The sequence below is a fragment of the Oncorhynchus nerka genome, linkage group LG11 (genome assembly GCF_034236695.1).
Source record: "Oncorhynchus nerka isolate Pitt River linkage group LG11, Oner_Uvic_2.0, whole genome shotgun sequence".
Lineage (NCBI taxonomy): Eukaryota > Metazoa > Chordata > Actinopteri > Salmoniformes > Salmonidae > Oncorhynchus > Oncorhynchus nerka.
Genome location: NC_088406.1, coordinates 62319070 through 62332738, shown reverse-complemented (window position 1 = coordinate 62332738; position 13669 = coordinate 62319070). Strand labels below are relative to the sequence as shown.

Here is a 13669-nt window from a genome sequence, read left to right as displayed (position 1 = left end):
GCCTGATGTGTTGCAGCCTCTTGCACTGGGAGCCCAAGCTTGTAGCGTCATACCCAAGACGACTCTAATCGCTGCCAAAGGTGCTTCAACAAAGTACTGAGTAAAGGGCCTGAATACTAAATGTAAAAGTGATATTTTTGTTTAAAAAATGTATGTTTTGATGCTAAAATGTCCAAAAACCTGTTTTTGCTTCGTCATCATGGGGCATTGTCTGTACATTGATGAGGGAGGGAAACAATTTAATCAATTTCAGTAGCAAAATATGAAAAAAGCCAAGTGGTCTGAGTACTTTTCGAATGCATCGTATGTGTGTGTTGAACTGAGCATCCCTGAATAACATTTCAGTCAATATGATACCCTAGTCATGGTTTTTCTACGTCTGCCTCATGTTAAACATACCGTAGCTGTAGTGTTGGCCTAATTTAAAACACATTGTGTACAGTATGCCTCATTTGATGTGTTTTAACCTTCATCTCTTGGTATTTATTCAACATAACACGTTTATCACTTTTTCCAGGGCTGAACACAGGGAGAAAGTCATTTGATACCACATCAGCAAACATGTAGAGATGTGACTGTGTCTCAACATGATAAAAAGACAGTCTGTCTGTCACCGTCTAGAAACACTCCTACTATGGAAAGATATTCTGCCACAGCTACTTGTTTTGGGAGGGTTAGTTGTTTTTTTTACATGGAAACCTTTTCCTTTTTCAGACAATAAAATCCAGAAACCATACTGAGGAGTTAAAGGAATGACAGAATGTTCTCTCAGCATTTTCTCTGGCCACACCGATATACCATGACATCGTTTTTGTAAAATGACCCCCCCCCCCACCTTCACTTCCCAGTAGTGCTGTCCAGAGTCAAAATGCTCTTTACCCAACACATGGGGATGCCTGTTTGAGTAATCTTTCTCTTCTCCTGCGCTGTACTGAGCCTTTCCCCCCCCCCCTTTTTCACTCACTTTAAAAGCAAGGGAAGCAGTCTGGACATCCATGGTGACGTTCTCTGAGGGAAGAGAATATGGTTTCATGAACTCAGACACAATGTTGACATGGGATAGTCTCGCAATTTAGGCTAATACAATAATAATTATCATCTAATAAACATCTGGTAAAAAAAAATCCTACCTTTGAATCCTTTCACCTGGAGCCAGTCTGCATAAAAGCAAATACGAAGTCAATGGAAAACACTGAGATGATACAATTTAGATTCACATTGGTAGGAACATTAGATTCAAGTAAACTTGACTTAACTTTCGATGATTAACTTTTTCAACAGGTTGTTTCTCATCGACGTGTCCTGCCTCTACAAGCACAAATACCATGAACACACTCAGGTAATTCTACTGAAATGTATAAGAATATTAGTGACTCAAGGCAGACTTTTGGATATGAAGCGTGGTTATCAAACATAGGAATGTTATACATCATAATCATGGCCATTCATTGATTACCTTCAAATTAGGTGCCTTGTATCGGTTGAATGGAGAAGGTGGAAGGCAGTATAAAACGGTGATATTTACTTGCGATGTGTGTGTATTTGCACAAACATTTGACTTAGTCAAATGAACGGTATCTGTTATATCAACCAAATACAATGGATTAAGAATGACAACATTACCTGGCCTCTGCTCGAGCTCAACTTCTGCTGAAATGCAGAGAAAAACCACACATCCTATTTGATGACACAACATATCTGATATCTCATTAGATACTCATCATATTTCTATTTATTGAATGTCACACAGATCACATAACAATGTACATTACCTAGGCTGCCTTTGCCTTTTTTTTTTGTGATGACAGCCATGCCAGAAACTCTAAAAATAAAACAATGATTGTTGAATATGCTTTCTAAGATAAAAAAAAAAGTTATTGATAAATATTGATAGTAACAATTTACAGTATATACTTCATTGTTTGCCCAGCATGATGACCACAGATGCGAGAGCAGAGAGGATGAGCAGAGACAGGACCAAATATGGAATAAATGCTTCTCTCCAGGCTTCTGCACACAGGAAAATCAAATTCACAAGCGCTCATAAGGCGGAAAGATAGAACGATAGACACATCTTCAGTATGTTCATAGTCCTCTTACAGCAGATCATTTCTGGGATGGGAAGTAAGTGGGATCTGAATGTGTGAATGCTGTTTGTAGGACACTCATTCACCAGGCTGGCATATCTGTGGCAGTATTCTGCTCTCTCTCTCCTCCTCAGACAGGGAGATTGGCTCTCAGATTGGCTCTCCTGTACAATCGGAGTACGAGGGAGAATACAGCAGGAGCAATAGTAGTTTGATTCTGAACTAGATTCCCACCAAAAGCACAGTATCTCTCCTAAATAAGTTTACATCACGTGTTATGTTTGTTTACAGGTTCATTCATTGCAGAAACATAGTCCTCTGCTCCTTACCAATCAGTATGAGGGACACACTGGCCTTTTCATACATTTACATTTAAGTCATTTAGCAGACGCTCTTATCCAGAGCGACTTACAAATTGGTGCTTTCACCTTATGACATCCAGTGGAACAGCCACTTTACAATAGTGCATCTAGGTCTTTTAAGGGGGGAGTGAGAAGGATTACTTTATCCTATCCTAGGTATTCCTTAAAGAGGTGGGGTTTCAGGTGTCTCCGGAAGGTGGTGATTGACTCCGCTGTCCTGGCGTCGTGAGGGAGTTTGTTCCACCATTGGGGGCCAGAGCAGCGAACAGTTTTGACTGGGCTGAGCGGGAACTGTACTTCCTCAGTGGTAGGGAGGCGAGCAGGCCAGAGGTGGATGAACGCAGTGCCCTTGTTTGGGTGTAGGGCCTGATCAGAGCCTGGAGGTACTGAGGTGCCGTTCCCCTCACAGCTCCGTAGGCAAGCACCATGGTCTTGTAGCGGATGCGAGCTTCAACTGGAAGCCAGTGGAGAGAGCGGAGGAGCGGGGTGACGTGAGAGAACTTGGGAAGGTTGAACACCAGACGGGCTGCGGCGTTCTGGATGAGTTGTAGGGGTTTAATGGCACAGGCAGGGAGCCCAGCCAACAGCGAGTTGCAGTAATCCGGACGGGAGATGACAAGTGCCTGGATTAGGACCTGCGCCGCTTCCTGTGTGAGGCAGGGTCGTACTCTGCGGATGTTGTAGAGCATGAACCTACAGGAACGGGCCACCGCCTTGATGTTATTTGAGAACGACAGGGTGTTGTCCAGGATCACGCCAAGGTTCTTAGCGCTCTGGGAGGAGGGCACAATGGAGTTGTCAACCGTGATGGCGAGATCATGGAACGGGCAGTCCTTCCCCGGGAGGAAGAGCAGCTCCGTCTTGCCGAGGTTCAGCTTGAGGTGATGATCCGTCATCCACACTGATATGTCTGCCAGACATGCAGAGATGCGATTCGCCACCTGGTCGTCAGAAGGGGGAAAGGAGAAGATTAATTGTGTGTCGTCTGCATAGCAATGATAGGAGAGACCATGTGAGGTTATGACAGAGCCAAGTGACTTGGTGTATAGCGAGAATAGGAGAGGGCCTAGAACAGAGCCCTGGGGACACCAGTGGTGAGAGCACGTGGTGAGGAGACGGATTCTCGCCACGCCACCTGGTAGGAGCGACCTGTCAGGTAGGACGCAATCCAAGCGTGGGCCGCGCCGGAGATGCCCAACTCGGAGAGGGTGGAGAGGAGGATCTGATGGTTCACAGTATCGAAGGCAGCCGATAGGTCTAGAAGGATGAGAGCAGAGGAGAGAGAGTTAGCTTTAGCAGTGCGGAGCGCCTCCGTGATACAGAGAAGAGCAGTCTCAGTTGAATGACTAGTCTTGAAACCTGACTGATTTGGATCAAGAAGGTCATTCTGAGAGAGATAGCGGGAGAGCTGGCCAAGGACGGCACGTTCAAGAGTTTTGGAGAGAAAAGAAAGAAGGGATACTGGTCTGTAGTTGTTGACATCGGAGGGATCGAGTGTAGGTTTTTTCAGAAGGGGTGCAACTCTCGCTCTCTTGAAGACGGGAGGGACGTAGCCAGCGGTCAGGGATGAGTTGATGAGCGAGGTGAGGTAAGGGAGAAGGTCACCGGAGATGGTCTGGAGAAGAGAGGAGGGGATAGGGTCAAGCGGGCAGGTTGTTGGGCGGCCGGCCGTCACAAGACGCGAGATGTCATCTGGAGAGAGAGGGGAGAAAGAGGTCAGAGCACAGGGTAGGGCAGTGTGAGCAGAACCAGCGGTGTCGTTTGACTTAGCAAACGAGGATCGGATGTCGTCGACCTTCGTTTCAAAATGGTTGACGAAGTCATCTGCAGAGATGGAGGAGGGGGGGGGAGGGGGAGGAGGATTCAAGAGGGAGGAGAAGGTGGCAAAGAGCTTCCTAGGGTTAGAGGCAGATGCTTGGAATTTAGAGTGGTAGAAAGTGGCTTTAGCAGCAGAGACAGAGGAGGAAAATGTAGAGAGGAGGGAGTGAAAGGATGCCAGGTCCGCAGGGAGGCGAGTTTTCCTCTATTTCCGCTCGGCTGCCCGGAGCCCTGTTCTGTGAGCTCGCAATGAGTCGTCGAGCCACGGAGCGGGAGGGGAGGACCGATCCGGCCTGGAGGATAGGGGACATAGAGAGTCAAAGGATGCAGAAAGGGAGGAGAGGAGGGTTGAGGAGGCAGAATCAGGAGATAGGTTGGAGAAGGTTTGAGCAGAGGGAAGAGATGATAGGATGGAAGAGGCACTGTTCGCTGCTGACATGGCACACATACTCCCCCCTGTCTTCCAGTGTGACCCTCTCCAGTGTCAGGGACACGTTCCCTCTCTCCAGCCCCCCAGTTAGAGACACCCTGCTCCTGTAACGGGGGTCCATAGATGCCTGGATGCTGTGGTCCTTGTATAACAAGGCAGGTCGGTTGAAGTTACCAGGCCGGTACCAACGCACCTCCAACGGCTCTGCACTGAAGAGAGGTGAGAGTTCACAAGGTAGGGAGATGGAGGTCGTTTATCCGGGTCAAGATCGGACCATGAGGGACCACCAAAGTGAAGACCTCTGGGGTAATGGGTAACAGAAAGGAGAATGTACAGTGAAGAATGATCATACACTTTGCCCTGTTTATGCACTCGGTGTTGTTACATTGGACAAGGAAGAGTAGTTATTTACTCAAAAATACTTTGTTAACATTCTTACCAGGGTTTTGAGCTGGGATAGGATCAGTGACAACTGACAGTATCAGCACCCTCATAAATACCCCTGTGTTGAAGAGACAGGACAACAACACTGTTACATTACCCAGCTACATGTATAAATCAATCAAACGATCATGTGAACACAGCTTCATGTGTGTTGGGAAAATATCTTTTAAAAAAACAGGGCATTTACATTATGCACTTTGGAATTTCAGACAAAGGGACAGTGTGTCTGACAGTGTTATGTATTTATTGCCATTTACATGCCAACTTCAACCCACATAAAAGGCAATGAAATGACTACCGGACAATGTTGCAACGATCATGTGACTTTCACTGATCACAGTAGAGATTGAAACGGACTAAAAGTCTTGAACAAAACATAAAATGCTGTACGAACGTAATCCTTATTTTGTTAAATTGGTTAATAAACTACTAATTTAAACACCATCTCTACGCACATGATCTTTGATCAGAAACCAACCTGAAACTGGGAAAAAGCAAAAACAATCATAATGACAAGATTGAAACAAGGAAAGAGGGGAGTAGGACAACATTCTTTCATGATACTGTAACGGTTCTCGTCCTCCTCTTCGTCTGAGGAAGAGTAAGAAGGATCGGACCAATATGCAGCGTGGTAAGTGTCCGTCATAATCTATTGACTGAACGCACAAAACAAAATCACAAAGTGAAATAGAAGAAACGAAATATTTCGGCAAGGTGACATACACTAAACAGAAAATAACCACCCACAAACAAGAGTGGGAAAACAGGCTACCTAAGTATGGTTCTCAATCAGAGGCAGGTGTCGTTCATTGTCTCTGATTGAGAATCATACTTAGGTAGCCTGTTTTCCCCCATTTTGGTTGTGGGTGTTTAATTTCTGTTTAGTGTCTGTTCGCCCGGTAGAACTGTTTCATTTTCTCTTCGTTATTATTTTGTGTAGTGTTCAGTTTGTTCAATTAAAACATGACGAACACTTACCACGCTGCATTTGGGTCCTCCTCTCCTTCCACCAACGAGAAGCGTTACAGATACGTGAACTCTCAATTCTAGAGAGCCATCATATTACTATATATTTTATATAGGAAGGCTGCAACTCATGCAGTGTAATGGAATTAATTTGTACCCGAGTGCATAGTTCCTCTCCTTTGATTTCCTGTTATTGCAAAACCAAAACGCCTGGGATTTTCTGGTAATCCTGTAGATTCAAGACAATCCGAATATCACAATGTATTTGAATGATACTTTGAGTTCCACTTCGTAAATGACAGAATAGACCAGTAAGCATAAGACGTAGGTTTTTGCCTCTACAGCCTGTCCACTTGCATGACATCATCTGTGCGTTCACTTTCACCACCAAGGGTAACTGATTTACAAGTTAGCTGCCTACAGTTTCTACGAAGCATGAAGGGGACCCATTGTGGAGACCCATTGCCTTGACTGACCATGCTTATTTGATACCATCCATACAGTGTATAACAAACAGTACAACGTTTGTTTTATGAATAAATAATACATCAAATTACCAGCTCTATGACTTAATCAAAACCCCAGCGGTAATAAGGAGACAATCCAGAAAAATATGCATTTGTAAAAAAAAAAATTAAAAAGACACAAGGGGAGGAGAGAAAAAGGAAAGTGAGAATCCCATTCTTTAAATAGGGCAGAGTTGTTAATCATAGAGTGAAGTTTGTATGTACCTGAGTGCATGGTCCCTCTCCTTCGCTTTTCCAGCTGTCGTGACATCAAAACCTTCTGTAGGTAATTGGAATGCTGTGGCAAAACGTATGACCGCGGTGTATTAAAGTTCTCCTTCGGAGCCCAAAATTATAATAGAAAAGAAAATACTCAGTTCTCCCTCTCCTGTCTGTCCACTCCCTGCCTTTTAAGGTCGTGGACTTACCTTTCACATTCTCCGTGGTGCACTATAAAGCTATGCCCAACACCGGTCATTCTGCAGTTTGATTGTTAACGAGGGATGCGAATAGTGTAGCTTGTCCCTGAGCTGGCCGACAAAAGGTTTCTCACGTCTCTGCCCGCTGTAGGTACTGCAAGTTGGTTCTAACCTTACAAGTAACAACAAAGAATGTTATCAGGCCTGTTAGGAAATGCCTTTGTCACACCATCTGGATAAGGGCATTTCTGTGCTGCTCCAGAAATACTCTTAATGGGGAGATGGGAAACTCCTTTTAATTTGTACTATTAAATTCCTCTTTCATTTACAAATTCATCATTAGGCACACCTGGAGTCCATTACCTCACTCATTACCTCCCCTTTATCTGGCACTCCCTTGGGTGTTTTCCCCAGGCAGTATTGTTTCTGTTGTCTAGACTCTACTCCTACGTTGCATTGTTACATGTTATATTAAACTTACCACCTGCTTCAAGACTCCCAGCGTCTACGTTACATTAAATTGTTTGAATTAACAATTGAGGTGTTATGTTATCTAACTCAACGCTTAACTAAATCAAATGTATTTATACATCCCTTTTTACATCAGCAGGTGTCACAAAGTGCTTACAGAAACTAAGCCTAAAACCCCAAACAGCAAGCAATGCAGATGCAGAAGCACAGTGGCTAGTAAAAACTCCCTAGAAAGGCAGAAACCTAGAGAGGAACCAGGCTCTGAGTGGCCAGTCGTCTTCTGGCTGTGCTGGGTGGAGATTATTACATGGCCAATAAAGCCAGATTGTTCTTCAACACATTAAAACGCTCATAGTTGACCAGCAGGGTCAACAGTGGTTGTCGAGGATGCAACAGGTCAGGAGTAAATGTCAGTTGGCTTTCATAGCTGAGCATTCAGAGGTTGAGACAAAAGGTGTGGTAGAGAGAGAGTCGAAAACAGCAGGTCGAGGGACAAGGTAGCACGTCAGGGTTCCATAGCCGCAGGCAGAACAGTTGAAATAGAGCAGCAACACGACCAGGTGGACTCTGGACAGCCAGGAGTCATCTGCCAGGAAGTCCTGAGGCACTGTCCTAGGGCTCATGTCCTCCAAGAGGGAGAGAGAGAGAATTAGAGGGAGCATACTTAAATTCATACAGGACACCATATAAGACAGGAGAATTACACCAGAAATAACAGACTGACCCTAGCCCCCCGGCATATAGACTATTGCATCATAGACACTGGAGACTGAGATAAGGGGGGTTCAGGGGACACTGTGGTCATGTCCTACGATACCCTCGTACAGGGCCAACCAGGCAGGGTATAACTCCACCCACTTTGCCAAAGGACAGTCCCCACACAACTAGAGGGATATCAACAGACCACCAACTTACTACCCTGAGACAAGGCTGAGTATAACCCGTGAAGATCTCCTCCACCGCAAGAGCCCGAGGGGGTGCTCCAGTGCCTTGCCATTCACCTTCGCACCCCTGGGCCAGACTACACTCAAACATAGGACCTACTGAAGATATGAGTCTTCGGTATACTCAAAGGTCGAGGCCGAATCTGAGTCTCTCACATGGATAGGCAGATCATTACATAAAAAATTGAGCTTTATAGGAGAAATCCCTGCCTCCAGCTGATTGCTTAGAGATTTTAGGGACAATAAGGAGGCCTGCATCTTGTGATCGTAGTGTACATGTAGGTATGTATGGCAGGACCAAATCGAAGAGAAATGGGTAGGAGCAAATCCATGTAAGGCTTGTACAATGCAAGGTCCCACAGTTCACAGTGCATGTGAGTAAAAACCAAACGAAGAGGTCAAAGGAATAGTACATAGAGCTCCGAGACAGGATTGTGTTGAGGTCTGAGGAAGGGTACCAAAACAACCGCAACATTGAAGGTCCACAAGAACACAGTGGTGTCACGACTTCCGCCCGAAGTCGTCTCCTCTCCTTGTTGGGCGTCGTTCGGCGGTTTTTAGCCATCGTAGGATCCATTTTTTCATTGTTCCATTTGTTTTGTCTTGTTCCCTGCACACCTGGTTTACATTCCCTAATCACACTGCATGTATTTATCCCTCTGTTCCCCCCCATGTCTTTGTGTGGGGGGGAACATGTTGTCGTGTTATGCGCCAGGCTGGGTTTCCCCCTGTATTTCCGTGGTATTTCATGAAAGATGTTTAAATTGTTAAACATCTAGTTATTTTTTTTGACTATTTCGCGCCTTGCACTTTTTACCTTTGACTGGAGGTTTTGACGCAGTGGCGTCTGTCTGTTTTATTGCCTCTGCCTAAATAAAGTGTGCGCCTGTTCACAACTCTCTGCTCTCCTGCACCTGACTCACCTGACTCAGCACTCAACCAATTAAGCCTTTCTGGTAGAGTGGCCAGACAAATCAAAATGTATTAGTCAAATGCTCAAAATACAACAGTGAAATGATTACTTATGAACCCCTAACCAACAGTGCAGTTTCAAAAAAACATATGAATAAGATTAAGAGTTAAATGTAACAAGTAATTAAAGACCAGCAGTAAAAAATAACACAAAAAATAGGGGGTTGCCGGTAAGAGTCCATGTGTGGGGGCACCGGTTAGTTGAGGTAGTATGTACATGCAGGTAGAGTTATTAACGTGGCTATGCATAGATGAGGTGGGGGGGGGGGTCAATGCAAATAGTATGGGTAGCCATTTGACTAGATGTTCAGTAGTCTTATGGCTTGGGGTAGAAGCTGTTTAGAAGCCTCTTGGACCTAGACCTGGTGCTTCGGTACCGTTTGCCGGTAGCAGAGAGAACAGTCTATGACTAGGGTGGCTGGAGTCTTTGACAATGTTTAGGGCCTTCCTCTGACACCGCCTGATATAGAGGTCCTGGGTGGCAGGAAGCTTGGCCCCAGTGATGTACTGGGCCATTCGCACTACCCACTGTAGTGCCTTGCAGTCAGAGGCCGAGCATTTTCCATACCAGGCAGTGATGCAACCAGTCATGCTCTCGATGGTGCAGCTGTAGAAATTTTTGCATATCTGAGGACCCATGCCACATCTTTTCAGTCTCCTGAGAGAGAATAGGTTTTTTCGTGCCCGCTTCACCACTGTCTTGGTGTGCTTGGACCATGTTAGTTTGTTGGTGATGTGGACACCAAGGAAATCGAAGCTCTCAACCTGCAGCACCGTCGATGAGAATTGGGGCGTGCTCGGTCCCCTGTAGTCCACAATAATTTCCTTTGTATTGATCATGTTGAGGGAGAGGTTGTTGTCCTATAGGCCTACTGCAGCTCTGACCAGGTCTCTGACCTCCTCCATGTAGGCCGTCTCGTTGTTGTCGGTGATCAGGCCTACCACTGTTGTGTCATCGGGAAATGTAATGATGGTGTTGGAGTCATGACTGGCCATGCAGTCATGAGTGAACAGGGAATACAGGAGGGGGCTGAGCATGCACCCCTAAGGGGCCCCTGTGTTGAGGATCAGCGTGGGGAATGTGTTGTTACCTACCCTTACCACCTGGGGGCAGCTGTAGTCAATGAATAGCATTCTCACATAGGTTTTCCATTTGTCCAGGTGGGTAAGGGCAGTGTGGAGTGCAATAGAGAATGTGTCATCTGTGTATCTGTTAGGCCGGTATGCAAATTGGAGTGGGTCTAGCGTTTCTGGGATGATGGTGTTGATGTGAGCCATGACCAGCATTTCAAAGCACTTCATGGCGACAGAGTGCTACCGGTCCGTAGTCATTTAGGCAGGTTACCTAAGTGTTCTTGGGCACAGGTATTATGGTGGTCTGCTTTAAACATGTTGGGATTACAGACTTGGACAGGGAGAGGTTGAAAATGTCAGTGAAGACAATTGCTAGTTGGTCAGCGCATGCTCGCAGTACACATCCTGGTAATCTGTCTGGCTCTGCGGCCTTGTGAATGTTGACCTGTCTAAAGGTCTTACTCACATTGGCCTCGGAGAGCGTGATCACACAGTCTTTCAGTACAGCTGGTGCTCTCATGCATGTTTCAGTGTTATTTGCCTCGAAGCGAGCATAGAAGTAGTTTAGCTTGTCTGGTAGGCTTGTGTCACTGGGCAGCTCTCGGCTGTGCTTCCTTTGTAGGCTGTAATAGTTTGCAAGCCCTGCCACATCCTGCAAGCCCTGCCACATCCTTAGTCCTGTATTAACGCCTGTTTGATGGTTTGCCGGAGGGCATAGTGGGATTTCTTATAAGCTTCCGGGTTAGAGTCCCGCTCCTTGAAAGCGGCAGCTCTAGCCTTTAGCTCAGTGCGGATGCTTTTGTAATCCATGGTTTCTGGTTGGGGTATGTACATACGGTCACTGTGGGGACGATATAATTGATGCACATTGATTTAGCCAATGACAGATGTGGAGTACTCCTCAATGCCATTGGAGGAATCCCGGAACAGATTCCAGTCTGTGCTAGCAAAACAGTCTTGTAGCTTAGCATCTGCTTCATCTGACTACTTTTTTATTGATCTTTTCACTGGTGCTTCCTGCTTTAATTTTTGCTTGTAAGCAGGAGGATGGAATTATGGTCAGATTTGCCAAACGGAGCATGATGGAGAGCTTTGTATGCATCTCTGTGTGTGGAATATAGGTGTTACAGTTCTTTTCCCTCTGGTTGCTCATTTAACATGCTGATACAAATTTGGTAAAACTGATTTAAGTTTCCCTGCATTAAAGTCCCCGGCTACTAGGAGCGCCGCCTCTGGGTGACCGTTTTCTTGTTTGCTTACGGCGGAATACAGCTCATTCAATGCTATCTTAGTGCCAAACTCTGGCTGAGGTGGTATGTAAACAGCTACGAAGAATACAGATGAGAACTCTCTCGGTAGGTAGTGTGGTCTACAGCTTATCATGAGATACTCTACCTCAGGCACCAGCTGTTATTTACAAAAATACATAGTCTGCCGCCCCTTGTCTTACCAGACGCTGCTGTTCTATCCTGCCGGTACATCGTAAAACCAGCCAGCTGTATGTTGATATTGTCGTCGTTCAGCCACAACTCCGTGAATCATAAGATGTTACCGTTTTTAATGTCCCGTTGGTAGTTTAATCTTCCCCATAACTCGTCAATTTTATTGTCCAAAGATTGCATGTTTGCTAGCAGAATTGAGGGAAGTATTCAATCGCCTCCTACTTCTCAGAAGGCAGCCCGCTCTCCAGCCTCTCTTTCTCCGCCTCCTCTTCACGCAAATCAGGGGGGTCAGGGCCTGTTCCCGAGGGAGCCGTATATCCTCCACATCGGGTTCATCAGAGTCGTGAAAGAAGAAAAAGGATTATGCTAGTCCGTGCTGAGTAATCGCAGTCCTGATGTCTAGAAGTTATTTTCGTTCATAAGAGAGGGTAGCGGAAACCTTATGTACAAAATTAGTAAAAAAATAATAACAAACAATGCAGATAAACGAACAAAAAAACACAATCGATTGGGGGCACGTAAAATGTTTGCCTTCTGCGCCCGGCGCCTTCTTCCCAGAAGCCACTCCTCAGTTAAAAGCACATGACAGCCCACTTGGAGTTTGCCAAAAGGCATGTAAACGACTTTCAGACCATGAGAAACAACATTCTCTGGTCTGATGAAACCAAGATTGAACTCTTTGGCCTAAATGTCAAGAGTCATGTCGGGAGGAAAAGCATGGTGGTGGCAGCAGGGTGCTCAGGACCTCAGACTGGAGCGAAGGTTCACCATCCAACAGGACAACAACCCTAAGCACACAGACAATTCAGGAGTGGCTTCGGGACAAGTCTCTGAATGTCCTTGAGTGGCCCAGCCAGAGCCCAGACTTGAAACCGATTGAATATCTCTGGAGAGACCTGAAAATAGCTGTGCAGCGACGCTCCTAATACAACCTGACAGAGCTTGCCAGGATCTGCAGAGAAGAATGGGAGACACTTCCTAAATAAAGGCATGCCAAGCTTGTAGCGTCATACCCAAGAAGACTCAAGGCTGTAATCGCTGCCAAAGGTGCTTCAACAAAGTACTGAGTAAAGGGTCTGAACACTGAATACTTATGTAAATGTGATATTTCCGTTTTTTACCTGTTTTTAGTTTGTCAATATTGGGTATTGTGTATGGAATTACGACCAATGTTCCCTCTATACTGTGTGAAGAACAAATATCAGCACGCGCAGAGAGGCACAAGATTGAGCTTCACTCAACTTTCTAGAGTTTTCACTTTCAATGTAACACACCGAAATAAAACAAACTATGAAAGAGTTTTTCTTGCAGGCAGAGTGCATTGACTAGGATTTTCTATTAACCTCTACGGGATTGGTGTCCCTAAACCGGGATGGTTGTTGCTAACGTCCACTAATGTGATTAGAATGATGTAAGTAACAGCCAACTTTCCAGGACATAGACATGTCTTATATGGGCAAAAAGCTTAAATTCTTGTTAATCTAACTCGTGTCAAATTTACAATAGCTTTTACAGTGATACAAATACCATGCTATTGTTTGAAGAGAGTGCACAACAACAAAACACTTTTCACTGCAACTGGTTTGATACATTCACCTCTGAAGGTAAATAATGTACTAACATTCAGTAATCTTGCTCTGATTTGTCATCCTGAGGGACCCTGAGATAAAATGTAGCATAGTTTTGTTTGATAAAATCTATTTTTATATTCAAATGTAGGAACTGGGTTCTACA

The 13669-nt window shown here is 45.2% G+C and overlaps 2 pseudogenes; both read right to left on the bottom strand.

Moving 5' to 3' along the window:
* Nucleotides 1-422: 422 nt before the first annotated feature.
* LOC135573891 (butyrophilin subfamily 2 member A2-like) lies at nt 423-1812 on the bottom strand (annotated as a pseudogene).
* Nucleotides 1813-1915: 103 nt separating this feature from the next.
* LOC115137533 (butyrophilin subfamily 1 member A1-like) overlaps nt 1916-13669 on the bottom strand; it is a 30394-nt pseudogene continuing 18640 nt past the window's right edge.